General features: G+C 45.8%; 1 long non-coding RNA gene across 1 annotated transcript; it reads right to left on the bottom strand.

The window, feature by feature from the left end:
- Window positions 1-318: 318 nt before the first annotated feature.
- Window positions 319-10,386, bottom strand: LOC139605094 (uncharacterized). Its single transcript, XR_011684232.1, has 6 exons — window positions 10,244-10,386; window positions 8,640-8,765; window positions 7,531-7,610; window positions 6,983-7,090; window positions 6,469-6,615; window positions 319-6,284 (listed from the first exon to the last, which is right to left on the bottom strand). It is a non-coding gene; the product is annotated as an uncharacterized lncRNA (long non-coding RNA).
- Between the last annotated feature and the right edge of the window lie 406 nt (window positions 10,387-10,792).

Below are 10,792 nucleotides of genomic sequence, written 5' to 3'. Positions count from 1 at the left end.
CTCCTACGGACAGGCATGAGAAGTCTGTACAGTGCTACTTCTTTGTTCTTTTCCGAGTAGTGACTGTGATTTTAATTCACCTGATGAGAGGACTATTTCAAGGAAACAAATTACATGTATTCCAAGGGTAAAATAAAGCAAGCAAACAAACAAAAAAACTCCTTACCTCTTGATTGTGTTGATTGTTTAATTCCAAATTTTTTTTCTCGAGCTTATGGACTTTCTGTCTCAGATGTTCAACAGGGTCCATTTCTGATTGGTTTCTATTCTGAGGTAACCGTGAACCTTATATATCATTACCAGAGCTGAAAAATGTGTTTTGAAAAAACAGGAGCATTCCTTTGAAGTTTTAATGCTTCTTTACTTCAATTACCCAAACATGGGCCAAAGATTTAAACATTCACATAAACAAAATTACTTTGTGCAGTTTTCATCTTACTATTGCTCTTTGAAGAGAGGATTGCATAGAATTCCTTATTTTGCAAGATATGAGAGATGTTGCAGCAGGAACTTAAAAGAGAGTTTCACTGGGATTAACAAAGTTGATTTAAGCATAATACATTCATTATTATTTTTCAGTATCTTTATTTTCAATAATGAACTTCCATCATTTTTGATAATTAACTTCCAGGAGGCTTAAAAACATCATTCCAATCACGTAAGTTAAAACAACTGGCAGGCTTTTTGTGTCCACAGTAAGTCTCATTTTTCAGCATGAGTTACCATCTCAAAACCATCTCTGTCATGAAACAAACATAGAGATGTGGAAAAAAGTCTCTCTTTTACACACTTTGTCTTCAGAGATACATACATTCAAATTACAGACATGCAAATGATCACAAACACAACACAAATTAAAGGTTTAGTCCTCCAAACTACCCTGTTTTAACATAATTTCCACTGCTATTTCAGTTAAAACAAAAGCTGCTTGGCAATTAGCAGACTCAGCCCTCGAGCACCACAAACAATGAAAAGAGTCAAAGCAAAGTTTCTACATATGAAGTGAAAAATTTATGCAAAGAATATACAAATTTTTACATATCTACACACACATAAATATGTATATATATATGTATATAAATACGTATATTAAAATACATATATATTAACTAGTTAAATAATTTTCAGTGAAATTATTATAGCTTCAAACTAGACAACTTTTAAGTTATTTCAGTTCTTGAAAATCAATATTCCCATTATTTGATATATATTGGTTTTCACATTGTTTCAAGTATGTAAGACTGCAATAATTATTTTCTCCACACAAAAGTGCAAGAGTTTATGAGCAATAAATGTGAAATACACCAATAAAATAAACATTATTAAATTAACCACTAAATTGCTATAATATAAAACAGAAACAGAAATACTAAATCCTTTAATACAGAAACATAAATACTAAAATACCATACCTTTGTCTACATGAGGTATTTTTTACAGAAATGACACCATACTGGCATTTAATTAATGGATCTTTCTTAATAAAAAGTGACCACTTTACCCCTAGATTTGTGTAGCCACAAGTAACATTTTTCATGACCAAAAAGTTACCTGATTACATATGTATTCTCAAGTATTTTTTCTGACTGGCAAAACCGACACAGTTGCTATGGACTGGCTTGTGGGAGCACCATAATTAAACAAAACAGCAGAAGTTTTTCCTTGGGGAATTATGTTTGATGTATCATTAAAAACTTGTGTCAGCGTCTTCTTGCAAACTTCTGAATATATGCTGAATACTTCACAATAGGCCACTGATTTAGATGTGAGGAAGAAAATCTCCTCAGTGAGTGGTGAGACCCTGGCACAGGGTGCCCAGAGCAGCTGCGGCTGCCCCATCCCTGAGGTGTCCAAAATCAGACTGGACAGGGCTTGGAGCAACCTGGGTTAGTGAAGGTGTCCCTGCCCATGGCAGAGGGTGGAACAAGACGACATTTGAACGTCCCAGGACGTTTGAGGGTGATAGAGACCACTCAAGAATAAACTCAACCGTGATCTTAAGGGGCACTAACTTAAAACAGGCAAAGCCAGGAGCAAGTAACAAATCCGCGGTGAAGCTACAGAAACCCACCGGAGTGTCTGCAGCGCATTTCTGGAGCTGTCCCGATGCTGCTCGTCCTCTGGAATGGCGAGCTGGGACAATCGGAGGGCAGCGGCTCCCGGCGCCGCAGGAATTCCAGCGCTGGGACGGGCTGGGAGCCCTGGACGGGAATTCCGCGGCTGCCTGGATACGCGGGGTGATGTCTCAGCTCCGAACGCAGCGCGGGGGCTCCGCCGGGCTCCCGCCGCTCTCTGCCGCCTCCCAGACACGTTTAAAGGCTGAAGGGCTCCCCAAGGTAAAATATAACTGCAGGAAATTAAAAGGACTGACTGACACGAAAGCCAGACTGAGATGTGCGTGTCCTCAGGGCAGCGCCCAGGTCAGGGAGAGGAACAAACAGCCAGAAAGTTTTGAATGTCCGTGCACAGAATTCAAATCAGAGGGCTCTCTGGACCACAGGAGCACATCTCCCTCCATGAGGAGGGACTTAGGGTTAGGGAAAGGTTCTTGTGAAACCTCCCAAGCTGAGAGATTTTGAGCCCCAGGTGTGAGCATGTGTGTCAAACAACAACTGAATAAAACCCTCCCTACAGTATTCTGGAAAAGCACTTTCTACTTCTCCAAGCACTGCTGTACTTTCTGTAGGTCCATTTTTTAAGTTCCTGTTAAATTCTCTCTGCACACTTAGTGTGAAGATGATTTAGCTCTTTGTTGGCACCAGCCACACTATCCTGAGCTTCTTTCAGCTTTTGTCTTACAGCACACATCCATCAGGATACCCAGGATATATCATTCAAGACTGAAGGTTTTAATCGCAAGAGATAAAAACTCCACAACATTCCATCCTCTGGGATAGGTCTCAAAACTTCATTTCTCATTTGTGACCTGATCTCTGTAAATGGCTTTCAGCCATGGTTCTGCTAATTCTGTGTCATGTAGTCATTTTAAATATGTGCCAAATGAAACAAGGGGGATGGAGAATGTGTTGTGTGTTGTTTCATTTTTTCATAATAATTTCCAAGAGACTTTAGTGTACAAGTCTGTGATTTTAAAACAAATAAAATAATAAAGTAGAGAGTAAGACAACAAACTAACTCCATAGACAAGTCAAGGTCACAGAAAAGTGAGGTTTAAATTTGGATATCTGAAATAAAGATTGAATTATAAAAGGCAGATGTTTTTACAGTTGTCTTCTCTTTCCTTTTGTGAAGAGAGGTTGTCAGGTCTAGTCTGTGGCCATGGTCTCAGTGTGTCTTTTTTTAGAGTTTCATGTAAGACTTTGCTTTTATTTGCTTCTTCACTGGGGTGCAATTCTAGTTTTTTGTTTGACTCCTGTAGCTGTTGCTCCTGTTCATTCAAAAGTGATTGTGCCTGATGCTTCCAGTGTAATGCATTGCTTAATTCTCCTACACTGTCAAACCTCTCACAATGTGATGAATCTTTGCTGAAGCATATTTAACTGCTCTTGCAGGCTCTGGGCTTTGTCAGCTTCTTTTTTTCATCTTACTGAAATTCCATTTGAATTCTGCAAGTTGTAGGTGCAGTGAGTGGTGTTCCATTTGCTCTGCATGAAGCCTTCCTGTAAATTCAAATATTGCCTTCTACAAGGATGCTTTGTTTTTCATACTGGACAGTCTGTGACACAACCCACATTCCAGACAAGGACTCTTTCTCCAGATCAGTGGTGCACTTGTTGTGGGCTAGTGGAACTGTCTCCATTATTACATTCAGCTTGTCCATAATTTCTGAAAAGGGGTTTCTGGCTGCACCTACTTTTAAGTGTCCACAGAGCCTGAACTTTGGTTTGTTAAAAACATTCAATCATGGAACTGATTATTGCAGCATGGAAATTAACTAGGAAATCAGCTGAGTACTTCAAAGCTCTCAATTTCTTCCTTTTCACAAACTGGCAGATTATGCCTGTGTTTGGAGTCTCCTACATACACTGGAAATCCAGTGCCTCCTTTTAAGCCCTTTTGTCCAGGTAAAAAGGGAACAAGAAGACTGGGCTAAAGCTTTAAGCCTTTTAGTTGCTGAAACGGCAATCACAGCTCCTCAGAACACATAAGCCAGGCCTTTGGTTCATCTTTCCTCAGCCTTGCTTCATCTTGATTGTTTTCCTCATCAGCAGGGAGAGCATTCATTAGGCTCCTGATTTGCTGTTTCACTAATTTGTGGATGTTGACCTGGTCCTGGAGACAGTCTCTTTGAGAACACATAAGCACACAGCTGCCCACAGAGAGGGCACAGCAATACCATGCTCCTTTTTGCCTGCTAATGTCCTGGAGATTGTCCCAGGTTCGTAAGTAAGAAGACTTAGAAGCTTATGGAAGTTTTCTATACATGGAGAGAATTAAAAAAAAAGCTGCTATTAAGCACAGGTGCAAATACGGAAGAATAAAATAAAGAGTAATTGCACAGCCACTGTTGCATACAAAATATGTGAGATTTTGTTTCCACAGCAAGACCCAGCTACTGAGGATTTGGAAATCAGCAAATCTGTTTGTGGCAGCTCACCATTACTCTGGAGCCCAGCAATCATATGCCCTGACCATCACACTGAGGATATCCTTCAGGAAGAAAACATGCCAGAAAAAATCATCTTCTTCCAGAGGCCACTCTGAATTCTGCAGGAATAATGATGGTTTATTTTGTTCTGAGCCAGTTAGCTGGTGGGAAGAGAAACCTGCATGAAAGCCTGGTAGTTATAAATTGGACAATTAGGACTAATCCTAGGAAGCTGGGTTTTGAAGCATTCAGCAGTTTACTCTCCATCCATCAGCTCCTGAGGCATGGACAGTGCAAAATTAGAGACAGGATGAGAACTGGGACAGAGAAGCTGGAGATTTTGGGGCTGTTACACCAAGCAGAAAATGCTGGAGAAGTTTTAGCACTAAACTCTGGTGCTGAGAGCAAAACCTCTTACTTAATAATCCCGTTATTGTCTGTTGCTTTTGGGGATTAAACCTCTGTTGCAGCCAAGGATTTTAGAGACATTTAACCCTGACTTCAATCTCCGTGGCATGTGGAGAAAGGAGCTGTTTTCCTTGCTAAAACACATGCCCTGCCTGCTAGCCTGCTGTCATCACTGTCACAGGGGCTGGTATGGGAGAAGATACCTTTGGGTTTGATCTCATCAGCCAGATTTTCAGCTGCAAAAAGGCAGCTTAAACATCACTGACTGCTGCTGAAATTTGAGAGGCAGTTTTTTTTAAAATGTAAGAAAATGGTATAAGTTTTTTGTTAGAAAATAATTAATTTCTCTCTGACTTGAGATATGTATCTCCTGCGGGATAAAAGCATAGCTCTAAAGAACATGAGTGTTTCCAATACATGATTTTCTTCTTTCTTGCCTTGCTTGTCCATGGTCCCATGTAGCTGATTTTACTTTGGGTTTAACCATGTGATTTTCATCTCTTTCCTTAGTCTTGTAGTTATGCTTTGAGCATCTCTGGGGAGTAAGAGGCTCCAATTTGTTCCCTAAAATGTTTCACCTGGTCCTGCACATCTACAGGTGAGCCTGCTTTGGGGTGATGCCTGAACTCCTTCCACCAAGACTATCCAGGTCCATGCTTGGCGCACCAAAAGCCAGTCTCCAGCAGTGCCTGAATCAGGTCCCTGAGGATCAGCTCTACTGATTCCAAAGGGCTGGGATGAGGGGCTCAAAGCCTACCCACAGGGCCTGGGGCCACTGGAGAATCCCTCTGAGCAAATCTGCTTGGAGCTGCCAGGACTGAGCCTTGCAGCTGACACAGGGACTCAGAGCACCTGGAGTAGAGCCCAGGGAAACGCTGCAACTGCAATCTTCCTCTGCACTAAGGACAACTTCTGCCTCTCCTCAGCTGCCATCAGCACTGCTGCCCTCTACCTGAGCAGAAAAATAATGAAACAAAAGATCCCTTGCAAAGGTGGGCAAGATCATTCTGATGACTCATTTGGTCTCCAGGCCTCTAAATATACTGGGAGCTGTCTGTGCCAGGGCTGCAGGAAGGACACTGACCTCCTGCCACAGTTACAGGAACTTCTGAATGGCAGAATTACCTCAACATCTTCTGCAAACTCCTGTAAATTCTTGACCATGGCTCTGCCTGGGTCAATCCTTATTCAATGTCACCACCAATAATTCCTGACCCCCACAGCTTTCAGCAGGGCAATAGAGGTAAGCTGACCTGATGTCTTTGTTCACAACTGGGCCACATTCTCTGGTAAGACTCATGAGTTGGTATTTCTTACCCAGCAGAGCCTGAGGTGGACAAGAGAACAAACCAGAAAAGTCAGAGATACAGACAGGGAAAGAAAGACCTCAAACTGACATTTTCAATATGCACTCATTCAAGAAGAAAATTGATTTTACAACCACAGCTCTATTCTGCAGGAGGGAAGAAGGAAAAAAAATGAGTGCAAAGAGCAGGAGGGATTATGCTCACCAAGCTCATCATCAGGCTCTGAGCTCCATCTCATGGGTGCTGGCCACCAGCAGTGGCCACTGGCCAAGGGGGCTCTTGCTGCCGGCCTTCAGCTTCTCCCTGCTGGCTCCCATCAGTCTCTGGCTGTCCTCAAGGTCATCCTTGTAGCTGTGGCAAAAGTGGAGGCTCTGGAATTGCTTGCAAGGCCTGGCACAGCTGCAGTCCCGGAGCCCTCTGTGCTCCCTGCTGGCCCCCTCCATACCCTCAGCCCCGCCATGCTCTCGCTGAAGCCCCAGCCCCCTTCAGTTTCTTCAGCCCCTCACAGTCCCTCTCACCCGCCTCAGTCCCTTCTGAGCCATCCCGTCCCCTGAGACCCGCCAGCCCCTCAGCCTGTGCCACTTCCCTGTCACCTCAGTGCCACCATGGCCCTCGGCTGCCCCACAGCCCTCAGCCCCAGCAGCAGCTCAGGGTCACCGTCCCTTCGGCGCCACCGCCCCCTCAGCCCCCTCAGCCCCCTCAGCCCCCTCTGTCTCACCGTCCTCCAGCAGCTCCTCAGGGGACAGTGCCTGGGGCCAGCGGCAGCTCCCACCGCTCCAGGGACAGCCGGGGCTGGAAGTGCTGCTCCGCCCGGCCCGGCCGCCAGCTGGGACCCAGCACAGGGACAGGGGACACAGGGGGCACCGGGGGAAAAGCAAGAGGTGAAAAAGGCAGCCGAGGCGGGAAAGAGCTAAAAATGCAGCCTAGGCCTACACAAACAGCAATCTATCCATCAATCTCTCCATCTAAACATTCCTATTCCTCTTACTATATAACTATACACATTCATAAATGTAACGTCATACATATCTATATTTTTTACTCTACACATATAAAAATCTAACTCTGAAAATCTATAAATGTAAATTTATAATAAAATATAATTACATCACATCTATAACTATATACATATCCACATTTAACTATACAGATCTATCAATATATGCCCATATAAACAGAACACTATTATCTATAAATGGAACTATAACCACTCATAAATAGAACCACAGAAATCTATAAACATATCTACAAACAAAGGAATTCTACCTGCCCGATGGCCACAGGCTCTCCCCTGTCTCTTCCTGCCATGCAGGGCAGCCCTCCTGGAGATGTTGCTCAGATGGCATCTGGGAAGCAAAGGGAACGCTCAGTCAATATTGGGCCTTGTGCACCTTTCCCTTGGGCAGCAACTGTCCTTCTACCGGGGCTGTCAAAGATGGCCTGAAAGACAGACTCTCACTTGACAATTTGAAGCAATCTGCCCCTTAAAGAACAGGGACCATTCCAAGTGTTCAAAAGTGTGTTTCAAAGCATTGAAGTATCTTGATAGTCTCAGCCCCCGCAGTGCAAAGGGCACCCAGGAGAGCTTGAAACACAGACAGTCCCAGCTGCCACAAGGAAGCCCAGCCTTGTTCTTTCTCTGAGCTGACAGAGAGACCTCAGTCCTCGCTGAAATGGCTGAAGCCGAAGGTGCTGGGAGCTGAGACGTGAACCAGCTCCATGACCTGGCATCTACAAACTGCCCTCTGCAGTGAGCAGCAGCTGCTCCACCTTGACCATCAGCTCTGGCAGGAAGGGCTGGGAGGGACAGAGCTCCCTACGAGGCCTGCAGGCTGCACCAGCTTGGCTAAGGAATGGATCCAAAGTGCTCCTTCTCTCCTCTTAGGTCTCACTAATCAGGGGTCATTCAAGCTTTTCCTTTTGTTACTGGAGTTACCGTGATTTTTCAATTGGTTGACCTCTGCTGTTGTGCTCCTTGTTTTTCTTGTGGGTCAGGACCAATACCAGCAGACTGGTACTACATTTAGTCAGTGATTTGGACTTCTACCCTGACTTTTTGCACTTTTTTTCCCCCTGCTCCTTCAAGAGTCGCTCAGCCTGGCCTCTCCTGGCACCCTGCAGCAAATTTATCCACCAACTTCAGCACAAAACTGGGACACCCGGCTTGGTGACACAACTCCCACAAGGTCAGGTTTACTCCCTGCTCTCTTGCCCCAGCAGAGGACTCGGCCTCAGAGTCTCTGGAGAAGCGTGGAGGGCAGGGCTCAGGCAGGTTGTGCCCATGCAGGATTTGAACTCAAGGCACCAGGAAGCACCAAGCCTGCTCAGAGCAGCCATCTCACAGCTCTCTAAACCAGTGTGGGCTCTGTCCTTACCAGGCTCCTCGGGCTCCTGGGAACTGTTCCTGCAGCTCTCGGTGCCAGATGAAGCTTCCTCTGCTGCAGCTCTGTTCACAGGCTCCCCTCCTGAAGAATCAGGGGCAACACCAACATTGCCCTGAGCTGAAAAACAGAAAGAAAGGAACCCAAAGATCACTCACTCACTATTTTGCTGGAATCGTATCAGGGATACAATAACTCTCCTTCTCCACTCCCAAAGGACACGGAGCACAGAGGAGGGAACACTGCCCCCACGGTTCACATGACAAGCCTTTTTTAAACTCAGGATTCAGGGGGCCAAGGTGAAACTGAAGCTCTTACAAAATGACCTTTGAGACAAAACATGATCACAGAAAACCAGAAGACACCAAGTGGGGGGACGTGCCCCCACGCTCTGACCCTGCCTTACCCCAGAGCTGGGAGAAATCAGCCAGCGCAAAGCCAGGGGCTCTCCTTGCAGCCAGCACGGCTGCCAGCAAGGGCAGAGCTCGCTCCCAGCCCTGCCCAGGGCTGTGTGCTGCAAACCCACAGGCAAAGCACACATTTCTGCCTGGGAGTCTCAGCACCCCCAGCCAACCGCTCACACAACCCATCACAAGGTGCTGCTTCTCGGAGCCCTCTGCTGCTGCCCCACGAGTGTGATCCAGGCAAACATTTATGCACCCAGGGTATTTCCAGGATCACATTTGCAATCAGTGGCAAAAATCTGTTAATCAGGAGGGTAGGGAAAAAAACCAACCCAAAAGACAGGAAAAGCCAGACAACCAAGTAGTGTTTCTATTCCACTGAGGAAGTAAATGTCCACAATGAAGCAAATTACCTTTGGACACAAAGATATTCTCACTATGACCAGTTTCAGAATATTCATCTCTTCTGCCATAGCCCGTCCATCAGAACCCTAAAGATTCTAAAGATGGTTCCAAGAAGATTCTAAAGATGGTTCCAAGCCTGCAATGTTTCCTTTTATTATGGAATAAAATGCTTCTCTAAACTGCTATGTGTGACTTTACAGAAGACAAAAGTCGTGCCACTTGAGAATAAGGTATTGGTAAATCCAAAAAATCCCACTCCCCCCCCCTTGAGTCATAATCATAAATGTACTGCAGGCAATGGGTCAGCACATCAACAGAAAGAGAGACATTCTTTGGCCAACACGTGTAATAATCTGCAAAAGGACAGAGAGCTGCAGCTCCAGCCCAGCCCCAGCCACGGCTCTGGGAGCGCCTACACGCACGGCAGGGCTCACACAGCAGCAGCAGCTGCAGCCCAGCCCTTGCTTTGCCTTGGCCTTCCCACCCAAAAGAGGCACAGCCCGCATCTGCTGCTGCAACAGAGGCACCTCTGGCATGCCCCTCCCTGCACGGGACACTTGGCCTTCAGTGCCACTTCTCCAAACACTCTTCTCTTCTTTCCCAGCAAGTAAAACCTCTTCTTCGTTTCTTCTTCATCCCCTCTTTCAGAAACCTTTCTTTACCAAGAATAATTCAATAACTAAATAATGATGACATAAGTTCGATTAAAGAAGCCTTTGCTTCTCAACCGTGTAACAAGGTTCAAAAGCTCTCAGTCCAGCCCCTTTTATCCCCATCCAATGGAATTACCTGAGCAGTGGAAGATCTTTCAGACAGGGACCTCCTGATCTCCCGAATCATTTTCTCTACGGCAAGGCCCAGATCTGCTGGTGGCCATTCCTCCTCCCCAGCTGTGTTCTGTGCTGAGCTGGAGGCCGTCCACGCTGCACAGGCTGCACTGCCGGTGGGAGCGCTGGGCCCTGAAGTGCCCGGGGTGGCTGCAAGAATCCAAACGCACTGGTCAGGCTCCCCAACGTGGCTGTGGGACACAGAGCTCTAGAGCTGCTGTGGATCAAACATCACGGGAAGCACACAGGGAAACCAGGCAGAGAATCTTTTGGCCTCCTAGGTGCCCTTTCCTAGTAGGCTTGACAACTTCTGGCCGAGAATGACAGAGCCTTGCGGCAAAATACTTCAAACGGTCACTTTTCACGACCTTTTGGAAAAACAAGGCTCCAACTCTTTTTGTACCTCGTGCCTCGTAGGCTGGGGGCTGCTGCGGCTCCAGGGTTACCCCATGTAACAGGTCGCCTGGTTGCGGTATTATTGACACGCATTCCTGACAGAGTGTCTGCCAGT

This window comes from Agelaius tricolor, unplaced genomic scaffold, assembly GCF_023055355.1.
Source record: "Agelaius tricolor isolate 1412-34295 unplaced genomic scaffold, bAgeTri1.0.p SCAF_59, whole genome shotgun sequence".
In the NCBI taxonomy this organism is placed as follows: Eukaryota; Metazoa; Chordata; class Aves; order Passeriformes; family Icteridae; genus Agelaius; species Agelaius tricolor.
The sequence above is the reverse complement of the archived record's forward strand: the minus strand, read 5'-3'. Positions and strand labels throughout refer to the sequence as shown.